The sequence below is a fragment of the Chelonoidis abingdonii genome, chromosome 7 (genome assembly GCF_003597395.2).
Source record: "Chelonoidis abingdonii isolate Lonesome George chromosome 7, CheloAbing_2.0, whole genome shotgun sequence".
Classification (NCBI taxonomy): domain Eukaryota; kingdom Metazoa; phylum Chordata; order Testudines; family Testudinidae; genus Chelonoidis; species Chelonoidis abingdonii.
Genome location: NC_133775.1, coordinates 107,433,759 through 107,443,989, shown reverse-complemented (window position 1 = coordinate 107,443,989; position 10,231 = coordinate 107,433,759).

Here is a 10,231-nt window from a genome sequence, read left to right as displayed (position 1 = left end):
TGAATTTTTAGCTGTATCTGCAATAGAACTGGTAAGCAAACCCTTTCCCACTTTTGGAGCTATCCAAAATGGTAGGAACAGGGGCAGATCCGTGTTCTAGCTCATAGCATAGCGTTTTCTAGGTCTGTTCTTGAGCAATCCTACTATTCATACTTCAGTTCTACTGGCTCTTCCATGGGAATCATAGAAGCGTAGGACGGAAGGGATCTTAATAAGTCATTGTGACAGGGTCAGACCAGATGGCTAAAGGAGACTAGTGGAAGGTAGAAACATTAGCCCCAGATTAAGCAGGTCCCTTTTCCCTAAATAAGATAACAGGGACTATTTCAGAACAATAAGGAACCTGCTAGAACCAATTAAGCCAAGCAGGCTAATTAGGACACCTGGAGCCAATTAGGAAGCTACTAGAACCAATAAAGGCAAGTAAGCTAATCAGGGCATGTGGTTAAAAAGAAAGACCTCCCTTCAGTTATGGAGAGGTGCACAAGGAGTAATAAGGCGTGCTGCTGGAGGACTGAGGAGTACAAGCATTAACAGCTTCAGGAGGAAGGTCCTGCCAATCGAGTTTAGTGATGAGACGAGCTAGGTCCGCAAAAAGAGTGATTACGCGGTGTCTAAAAGCGACGGGGTCATAGCCAGATATTCCAGTGTTACGCTAAGTTTTTCTAGGTCGTTCCCATTAGTTCCATATTAGAGCGACGTTATCTAAGGACGCTATCCTGTTCCTATTATTCATGAAGACTTCCAGTATACTTCACTCTAAGGCCTTCTATTTCATACCACACTTCAGTTGGAATTCTAATCATCCATGAAGGGCTCCTGTAGTGAACGCCATGGGAAATCATAAGAAGGGGCATCGTAGGTAAAATCGAGTCAATTGAGGTGAACTAGCTGGTATAAGTCAGACACTAGATGGCTATGTAGACAAGGGAGAGCTCAGAAGCTGGACAAGATGGGCTAAAAGGGGTAGATAACTCAAGTTGATAGCAGGCCCTAGAATATTTAAAGCTAGAGGTCCCCCTTTTTCCCTAGATTTAAAGCAAGTCCTATTATATCAGACCGCAGTAAACATAATAGATTCCAGAACACATAAGAGAGGAGCTAACTTTCAGCTGCTGAAACCAAATTATAAAGGGACCCAGAGCACGGCAGATAACATTACGGAATTAGACAGCCCAAGCAGGCTGGCACGTACATATATGGTAGACAGAAGCTACCTAGCATGGAGCCAAATTCACAATTAAGGAGAAGGCACTAGCTAAGGAACCTAATCAATAAGAGCAGAGCGAATTGATAGGTTTAAACTATACGGAAGACGCGCATGTCGGTTCAACTATCAGTTTAAGAATAGGAGCGCAGAGGTGCTCACCGCTCAAGGCAAGGTATTTAAATATGAGAGGAGGGCGTTGCAGCTGCACTGGAAAGGGGAGATATAGAGAGGTAAGAGCGGTAGCAGCTGAGCACTTGTGAGAGCACGTGCAGTGTAGCTAAAGCAGAGGAAGGTCAGCACTTGCAACGGAGCTTGATCAGGGATAGAAGGAAGGTACAGTGCGGGTGCTTGAGAGGGATAGGGAAGGAGAAGCGCCATGGGGAATGCTGTAGAGGCGGCGTGAAGAAGTGGGTAACCATGCTGGGGGATGGCAACGCACAGCCAGTGGAAAGAGTTGTAGCTACAGTGGCACGAATGTTGTCAGAGAAATCACAAGGCTGAGCTATCATGTTCTGTAACAAGAAGGCTTTGGAGGGCCTGACTACGAACCACCAGCGAGTGCTGTTTTGGGAGGTCCTAGGGAGCCACCTGGCCTCAGCTGCTTTGAGGGTGGGAACTTCTCTAACTGGCTGTACCCACAGCGAAAGGAGTCCAAAGTGACACTCTCTCACTAGCTTGCTCAGTGGAGAACAGCGGAGCGAAGTTGACCCAATCCGATCTTGTGGAAGAAGATTCTAGTTATGGCGAAAGGGCATAACTCGGTGGGACCTAGGGTTTATGTCTCTGGAAACGGGAAACCGCTCATGGCCTGATGTCCTGGGCAACAACAGAGACTCGCGATACTAGGAGGAGTTGTATCTACACATGTTTAGACCGGACTGCACGAGACTCATTGTTTGCTTGCTGCCCCATTGTTTCGACTGAGGTAGCTGACGTGACCATGACGGCGCCGATGATGAGCAGGTTTATTGGCAGTCGCCAAGTGAACTTGGAGAAAAAGCAGGCAATTTTGAGCCCATTAGCAAAAGCAACCAAACTGAGGGCTGGCTGTGACCTGCTGAGGCGAGCAAAATACACCAGAAAGCGCAGGACCCTCCAGGCAGTGGATAATTTTGTCGCAGTTCATCTAGTCCAGTCCCCTGCATCCAGGCAGGACGTTTTGTCTAACCTTGTCTCTTAAAAAAACCTTCAATGACAGAGATTTCACAACCTCCCTTAGGCAATTTGTGTTCCAGTGGCTTAAACTACTCTGATAGTTAGAGCAAATTTTCCCTAATGTCCAACCTTAAATTTCTTCTGGGCAATTTAAGCCCATAGCTTTCAATGTCCTAACCCTCAGAGGTATAATGAGAAACAATTTTTCACCATAACAAATCTTTTATGTACTTGAAAAACTGTTATCATGTCCGTGTTCTGGAACTCTCTTCTCTACAAACTTTTAAAGGAAATCTTTATAGCTCTATGTTTTCTAAGATCTTTCTCCCAATTTGTCCACATCTTTGATGTCAGTTGCACACCACGTCAGCTTACACTAGGTCGAGGATCTGGCCCTCTATGTATATATCAATTTTCCAGCTGTATCAAAGGATAAGTCTCAGACTCCTGAGCATGGTTCTTGGCTAGGAACACTAAATATCCAACTAGAGGGTGAAAGTAGTTCCTAAAGAAGAAGCATTTTCTTCCATCCCCCAAAATGCCTCACCTCTGATTTCCAGGACACACGTGAACAGTTTCCATGGGACGGGGATCATGAAAGAAATTAAAATTTGCACTGAAATTATTCATGAGAAAGAATTTGGGTTGGTCAACATAACCACTGCTCTGCACTAGGGCTGGGCTGTTGAACCTCTTGGCATACTCACGTGAGTCATCTCAACTAGAGGCCGCTCTCTGAAGTAAAGTGACTGCTCACCATTGAGAAATGGAGACAGAGTCAGCCCCTATATGCAAGTTGTTTTAGCTAAGGGCGATGAAAGGATCGTGTCAGTGGCTTAAGGGTTAAGCCTTGGACTTGGCATTGCCCCAGCCGCAATCCCTGCTCTGCCACCATAACCGCCTATGTGACCATGGGCAATAGTCACTTCCTCTCCCTGTGGCCTCAGTCATAAGAACATAGGAACGGCCATTCTGGGTCAGACCAAAGGTAATGAACAGAACAGGGAATCATCAAGTGATCCATCCCTTCGTCCCATTCCCAGCTTCTGTCAAACAGAGGCTAGGGACACCATCCCTGCCCATCCTGGCTAATAGCCATTGATGGACCTATCCTCCATGAACTTATCTAGTTCTTTTTTGAACCCTGTTATAGTCTTGGCCTTCACAACATCTGCTGCTGGCAAGGAGTTCCACAGGTTGACTGTGATTGTGTGAAAAACTTCCTTTTGTTTTTGTTTTAAACCTGCTGCCTTATTAATTTCATTTGGTGACCCCTAGTTCTTGTGTTATGAGAAAGTAAATAACATGCCTTCCTATTTACTTTCTCACACCAGTCATGATTTTATAGACCTCTATCATATCCCCCTTAGTTGTCTCTTTTCCAAGCTGAAAAGTCCCAGTCCTTATTAATCTCTCCTCATATGGCAGCCATTCCATACCCCTAATCATTTTGTTGCCTTTTCTGAACCTTTCCAATTCCAATATATCTTTTTTGAGATGGGGCAACCACATCTGCACACAGTATTCAAGATGTGGATGTACCATGGATTTATATAGAGGCAATATGATATTTTCTGTCTTATTATCTATCCCTTTCTTAATGATTTCCCAACATTCTGTTCACTTTTTTGACTGCCGCTGCACACTGAGTGGATGTTTTCAGAGAACTATCCACAATGACCTCAAGATCTCTTTCTTGAGTGGTAACAGCTATTTATACCCATCATTTTATATGTATAGTTGGGATATGTTTTCCAATGTGCATTACTTTGCATTTATCAACATTGAATTTCATCTGCCATTTTGCTGCCCAGTCACTCAGTCTTTGTGAGATCCTTTTTGTAGCTCTTCGCAGTTCTGCCTGGACTTAACTATCTTGAGTAGTTTTGTATCATCTGCAAATTTTGCCACCTCACTGTTTACCCCTTTTTCAGGATCATTTATGAATATGATTGGAATAGGACTGGTCCCAGTACAGACCCCTGAGGGACACACTATTTACCTTTCTTCTCCATTCTGAAAATTGACCATTTATTTCTACCCTTTATTTCCTATCTTTTAACCAGTTACCAATGCATGAGAGCACCTTCCCTCTTATCCCATGACAGCTTACTTTGCTTAAGAGCCTTTGGAGAGGGACCTTGTCAAAGGCTTTCTGAAAATCTAAGTGCACTATATCCACTGGATCCCCCTTCTCCGCATGCTTGTTGACCCCCTCAAAGAATTCTAATAGATTGGTGAGGCATGATTTTCCTTTACAAAAACCATGTTGACTCTTCCCCAACAAATTGGATTCGTTTATGTATCTGACAATTTTGTTCTTTACAGTTTCAACCAGTTTGCCCAGTACTGAAGTCAGGCTTACCAGCCTGTAATTGCCAGGATCACCTCTGGAGCCCCTTTTAAAAATTGGCATCATCTGTATAATGACAAATGCCCTGCTCTGCCTCACAGGGGTGTTGTGAGGATACGTACATTACAGATCGTGAGGTTCTCAGCTACTACAATAATAGGGGGCTCTCTAAGTAGTTGGATAGATTATGCCACCCTTACACAGCGTGAGCTGTACCTTGTATCCACTGCAACCACCCATGGAATAAAATTCTACTCTGGTCCAGTAGGGGTGGTAGAATCGGGCCCTTTATCCTTAGTGGTTTAAGTAGTCTCACTGCCGACTCCACCTTAAGAACTTTAGGATACGCACAGCATGAGAGAAGCAGGACTCGCCTGTGCTCAGTCTCAAGCTGTTTCGTTATACCTGATTTATGACATGACAGTACTAGCTCATAACCTTGAGCTTGTAAAATACACAGTGAAATTTACTAACTACTGTGTTCATCTTAATACACTTGGGAATGTTTGAAGTTGGGGGAAAAAAGACCCAAGAACTGGAGATATCTAAAACAGCTAATTAGGAATAACAACCCTTTAATGGCTGGGTACAGTCTATTCTGTTTTCATCTAATTAAAGCTTTCATTTACATGGACAGCATACAATAAGGGCTTCCATTTGCCTTCTTCTGCAGGTGATAATCAATAGGTGATAGCTCTGATGCAGTTTTACTTTAATAACATGTACAAATGCCTTCATTCCACTCTTGGCCAGTCTATGGTTTTGATTAATAACTCAGGACAGAAAACTGTTTTGCACTCTCTTGTTCAAAGGAATGAAAGGAGAAGCTAATCCAAGCCACCCAATAATTTAGCGGTGACAGAAGAGTCCTCAATTATCGCACTGAAAAAAGGAATCAATGCAAGATCCAAAGTCAGTGATGGAAGCTCTGGAGAAGAACAGATGATCTGCATCTGGCTCGGAAGTTCACTGTCCTGGTCCCTCCCTATAATAGGATATAATAGTTTGTACTATTGTATGCTGTGTGCCAGGGTATAATAGTCTCTTAGTAATTCCACTCTTGTGAAATTCTTTGGATCTGATTTTAATCTCACACCGGTATAACCCTGGAGTAACTTCATGAAAGTCAATGGAGCTGAATTCACTTTAAACTGGCATAAGCGAAGGGAGAATCAGACCATTATTTTCCAAATGCATTTACATTCAGCTGAACTTTAAAAGAAATTGAGCAAGTAGTCCAAGTGTATAAAAATAATAATCACCAGAACCTTTTGACTGTGGCACTCTTTTAATCTACAACAGGAGAGCGACTTCTCAGCTTTACTCTTTATGTTCCATTCCCAGCAGTGAAGCATTTATACTTCACATATCCATATTTCTGAAATTAACTTTTAAGCCTTCCCTGTTGATACTCAGCTGTAACAAATTACATCCAGATGGTGTCTATTTCACACCTATATTTTAGCATCATGTACAAACACCACAAAATCAATTCTAATGCTAGTGTTTTTTCCCCCCCAAACTAGAAACCTCTGGATAAAAATGCCACCTTGCATCATACTGACACACATAGCTGGCAGTCTATAGAGGCATACATAAACATTCTTACTGTCCAGTCACACATACTGACCACACAATCTTCCCACTAGTTGCAAGAATGCTCTGCTCTTGGAATCAGCAGGGAACGGGGGGAGAAGGGGCAAAGAACTATTCTCACCAAGTCAAATTCTCAACGCATACTCCAAGGTGGGCTTTATTAGCCCAACTGAACAGAACTGTGAAGCTGTCCTTGGCCTGCCCTTATCAACGGCAGCCTGCCCTCTGTGTTAATGGGCACGTTTCTTGAAACAAGAACAGAATGTTGATGTTAGCGATAGAATATAAAATTAGCTCTGTGGTTGCCGAGCGCACCCTGGAGATCCCCTCTGTCTCTTACTAGAGCCTTAATGCTCAAGTCAGTCAGGCTCTGGCTGCAGTTCCAGAAATCACTCCATCCTCTTCCGTTTAAGAGATTTCCCTCTTCCCCTCCCTCCCCTTTTAAATTGTTTTCCCTAGGTAACACTCCAGCAAACAGTAACTTGGGTAATGACCAATGCAGAGTTGATTATTGTTATTATAGACTCTTATTTTTGTTTAATTAGTAATTATTTTAAATTACATGGCTGAAGTACAGCTGGCTAGATGTCGCTCAGCAATCAATGGCCTGTTCTCTAGAGAGCCAGAATTATAGGGATATTTTCAGCAAGGTCTGTAGAACATATGGCAAAGGACGTCACACTTTTTTTTGTTGTTCATCAAGGATATTAGGCTTAACCTTAGTTCTATTGAAAAGACAGTTCCGCTTGCACAGGACTTACTCATCATCCCCGCTGGCTGCTTTTCATAGGGGTTGGCAGAACCTAAACACCTCTTCATTTCTCTTGCACCTTTAATCCAAGGATCTCCAAGTGCTTTATAAATGTATCTCATAATGTCTGTGATGTCGATGGGATTATGTACTTTATAGAGGTGGGTAAATTTGAAGCATTCAGAAGTTTAGTGAGTGACTAAGATCATGCAGTGAGTCAGTGCCGGATACAGCAACAGTGATCAGGGGACTAACTCCCAGATTGCAATAGAACTCAGGAGTAGCAACTCCCAGTACCTAATTAACCCCTAGACCACTTGGGCAACTCAATAAGGATTAAAAACCAGGTCCATTCTAGTTGCCTTTGCTCTCCTGACTAGACAGACAGGATTATGGGCAATGCTTGATCTACACTAAAACTACTGCATTCCAGCAGAACAATGCCCATGAACGCTGGCTAATGGCAGTCAGTGACCAGCCCCTAGAGCAGCCAAAGGCAACTATTTCATAGTCACCTCATCCCCAACCTGTGTCTGCCATGTGAACCTACAAGCAACAGCTCTAGCTGGTGAGTCAAATAGGAACATCTGCATGGCCACCAGCCTTGCCAAACTCATCCAAGAGTAACTCTGTGGCTGTGTATCTTATATACAGCCAAGACTAAGAATGGCATTGGCCACTATCACAGTGGTATATTGCAAGATCATATCTAGTTTATCATTCATCACCTTCAGATTGCTCAGTCTTTCATCTTTCAAAATAGTAACCTGATCCCTTGACCTTGCATCTAAACTGATTGACTTCCCACAGTTTTTTCAGTGAGCTCTCTTGATGGTGACTATTTAAAACCAAAAGGCTGCTCACCTACCTGAGCAGATGCTTGGCTGAAATTGAATCTACACTGAAGGGTGTTAAGTTTTACAGAAGGGTAGAGAACCTTCAATTTTTCAGTGCACTAGAAAACCTGGGGACGCTTTGAAGAGTTTGCTTATTGGAGAAGGATTTGAGCAAAGTTTCATTGTGCATCAAATTTCCTTCCATTAAATCATGTCCCAGAGTCCAGCTCTAAATTCTAAATCTCTCCAGGTCCCTCTTCCTTCATGCTTGCTTGCTCTCTGTCTGTATCAATAGATATACATAATGCTGAGTTTATGTTGTTCTATGCTTCACTAATACAATTAATAGAGGCCCATGTATTGATCCCAAGGTAGGACTCTATTCCAGTGTATTATTTAATTGGAGGTCACCGTCAATGATCACCTTCTGCCAAAGGCTTGTTACAGTACTTAGTACAGGATTTTCTGTCTCGACTTGTCTCAGAACAACCCAACTGAAATTCAGATTGACTGGGAAAGCACAGTAGAAAGTTTAAAAAAAAGCAGCACCCAAAAACTATTATTTTTATATATAGATACATAAAAAAATTAGCACTTGACAGCATAAAACTTTGCAGCATTAGAGCTGTAGCGAATTTTCCACAGCTGATTCAGATTAACTCCTGCATTAAAGCTCTTATGCACCAAGTTAACAAAACTAATTCACTACAGAGCCATTTCTGTCCTATTATTGGTGGAAAGATAGCCAGCCACACTAACCCAGGCTCATTCTTTCCCCCAAATTATCCCGTTTATCACTTTGTAAGGTGGACAGATGCATCAAGAGAGCATAGTAGACATTGCAATGATCAGCTGAGAGCACAATGACCTCATGACAAAGGAAAGAGGTGTTATGGAAATGAAAGGTGACCTGTTAAGGAATTTTAGGATATTGGGCTCGTGCTTATTTCTGATAGAGTTTTTCCTGCTTGATATTTCTTTCGTGGCCTCCTTTTGCTAAGAAGAAAAACGAGAATGACAAACTGTTCTTTCCGGGGTCTGCTGCACTTTGCAAAGCATGTGCATTGTGAACAGCCCACACCTTAATTAAAAGGACAGGTGCATTGACTCTAATGAAGATGTTCACCCAAAACGTTAGTTCCTGATGCTAACACCCCTACCTAAGAGTTTTAAACCAGGACTTTAAATTCCTTTCTGTTGCTCAGAATTGCCTTTTGCAATGTCACCATTTCAACAGTTCCCCATTTATCATGAAGCATTCCAGGCCAAGCACAAACAGCATTTCTAATGGGAAATAAAAAAGGGTTTGTTTTAAGCTTTTGGGCTGTACTGCAGTGTAAAAAAAGCCAAAAAGAATATAAACATTGCCTCTCAGGTTGCAGATCGCATTTAAGTAGAGCCATTGCTATAGCAAACAACCTTGTATGGAGGTCACATGTACATCTGAAGGGCAGTTGAGGACAATCTTTAGTGAGCAAGAGAGACAGCTAACTTGAAAGGATATCTGGGAGTAGACATTAGTGCTTAATAAATGACAATTGGTGTTTAATTTGGATGTGTGTACATTGTAGTTCAATGGTCTTCCCTCCCCAGACAAAAGTGACCCCAAACAGATTAAGTCATCTGAGTGTGATAACTTACCTTATTAAAGATTCAATGTGATGCAATGCAGCAGGAGTTATAAAAAAAAATCACTTCACCTGGATTGGTGAACTGCACCTGCTGCTAGTAGCGTATAGCTACTTTGAGGAAGGGCTTCTCCAATGTGCATCAGAGATTTGCAGAGGAGGATGCCTTTTTTGTTTTGTTAGGGTTGCACCTCTCAGGAAAAACTAAAACAAAATCACATTGATGATACTGTGATGGGATGCACCTGGCCCTTTGAGGCCCTGTGGTCCTTCTACACCCCGCCTCAGGAAGGAGCAGCAGAGTTGGGTCCTCCCTCCAGGCATGGAAGCAGCCAATCAGAGACCAGCAGGCTCAGCTAAAAGGAGGTGCATGGCATGACTAGATCAGTTCCTGGCTGGGACCAGAGCATGGAAGGTGGGTTGTTGCTGGTCACAGGAGCACACGAGAACCAGAAGATGGGTTCTAGTGATACTTGCATTCAGCAAGGAAGAGGATTTGAGAACTTCAGCCCTGAAGTCAGGGTGAAGAGTAAGGGGTTACATGGGAATAGCAACAGCAAACTGAAGGAAGCAGTACAAGGCCATGTCTACACTACAGGATAATATCGAATTAGCTAAAATCGGTTTCTTAAAACTGATATTATAAAGTCGAGTGTGCGCGTCCACACTAGGCACGTTAATTCGATGGTGTGCGTCCATGGT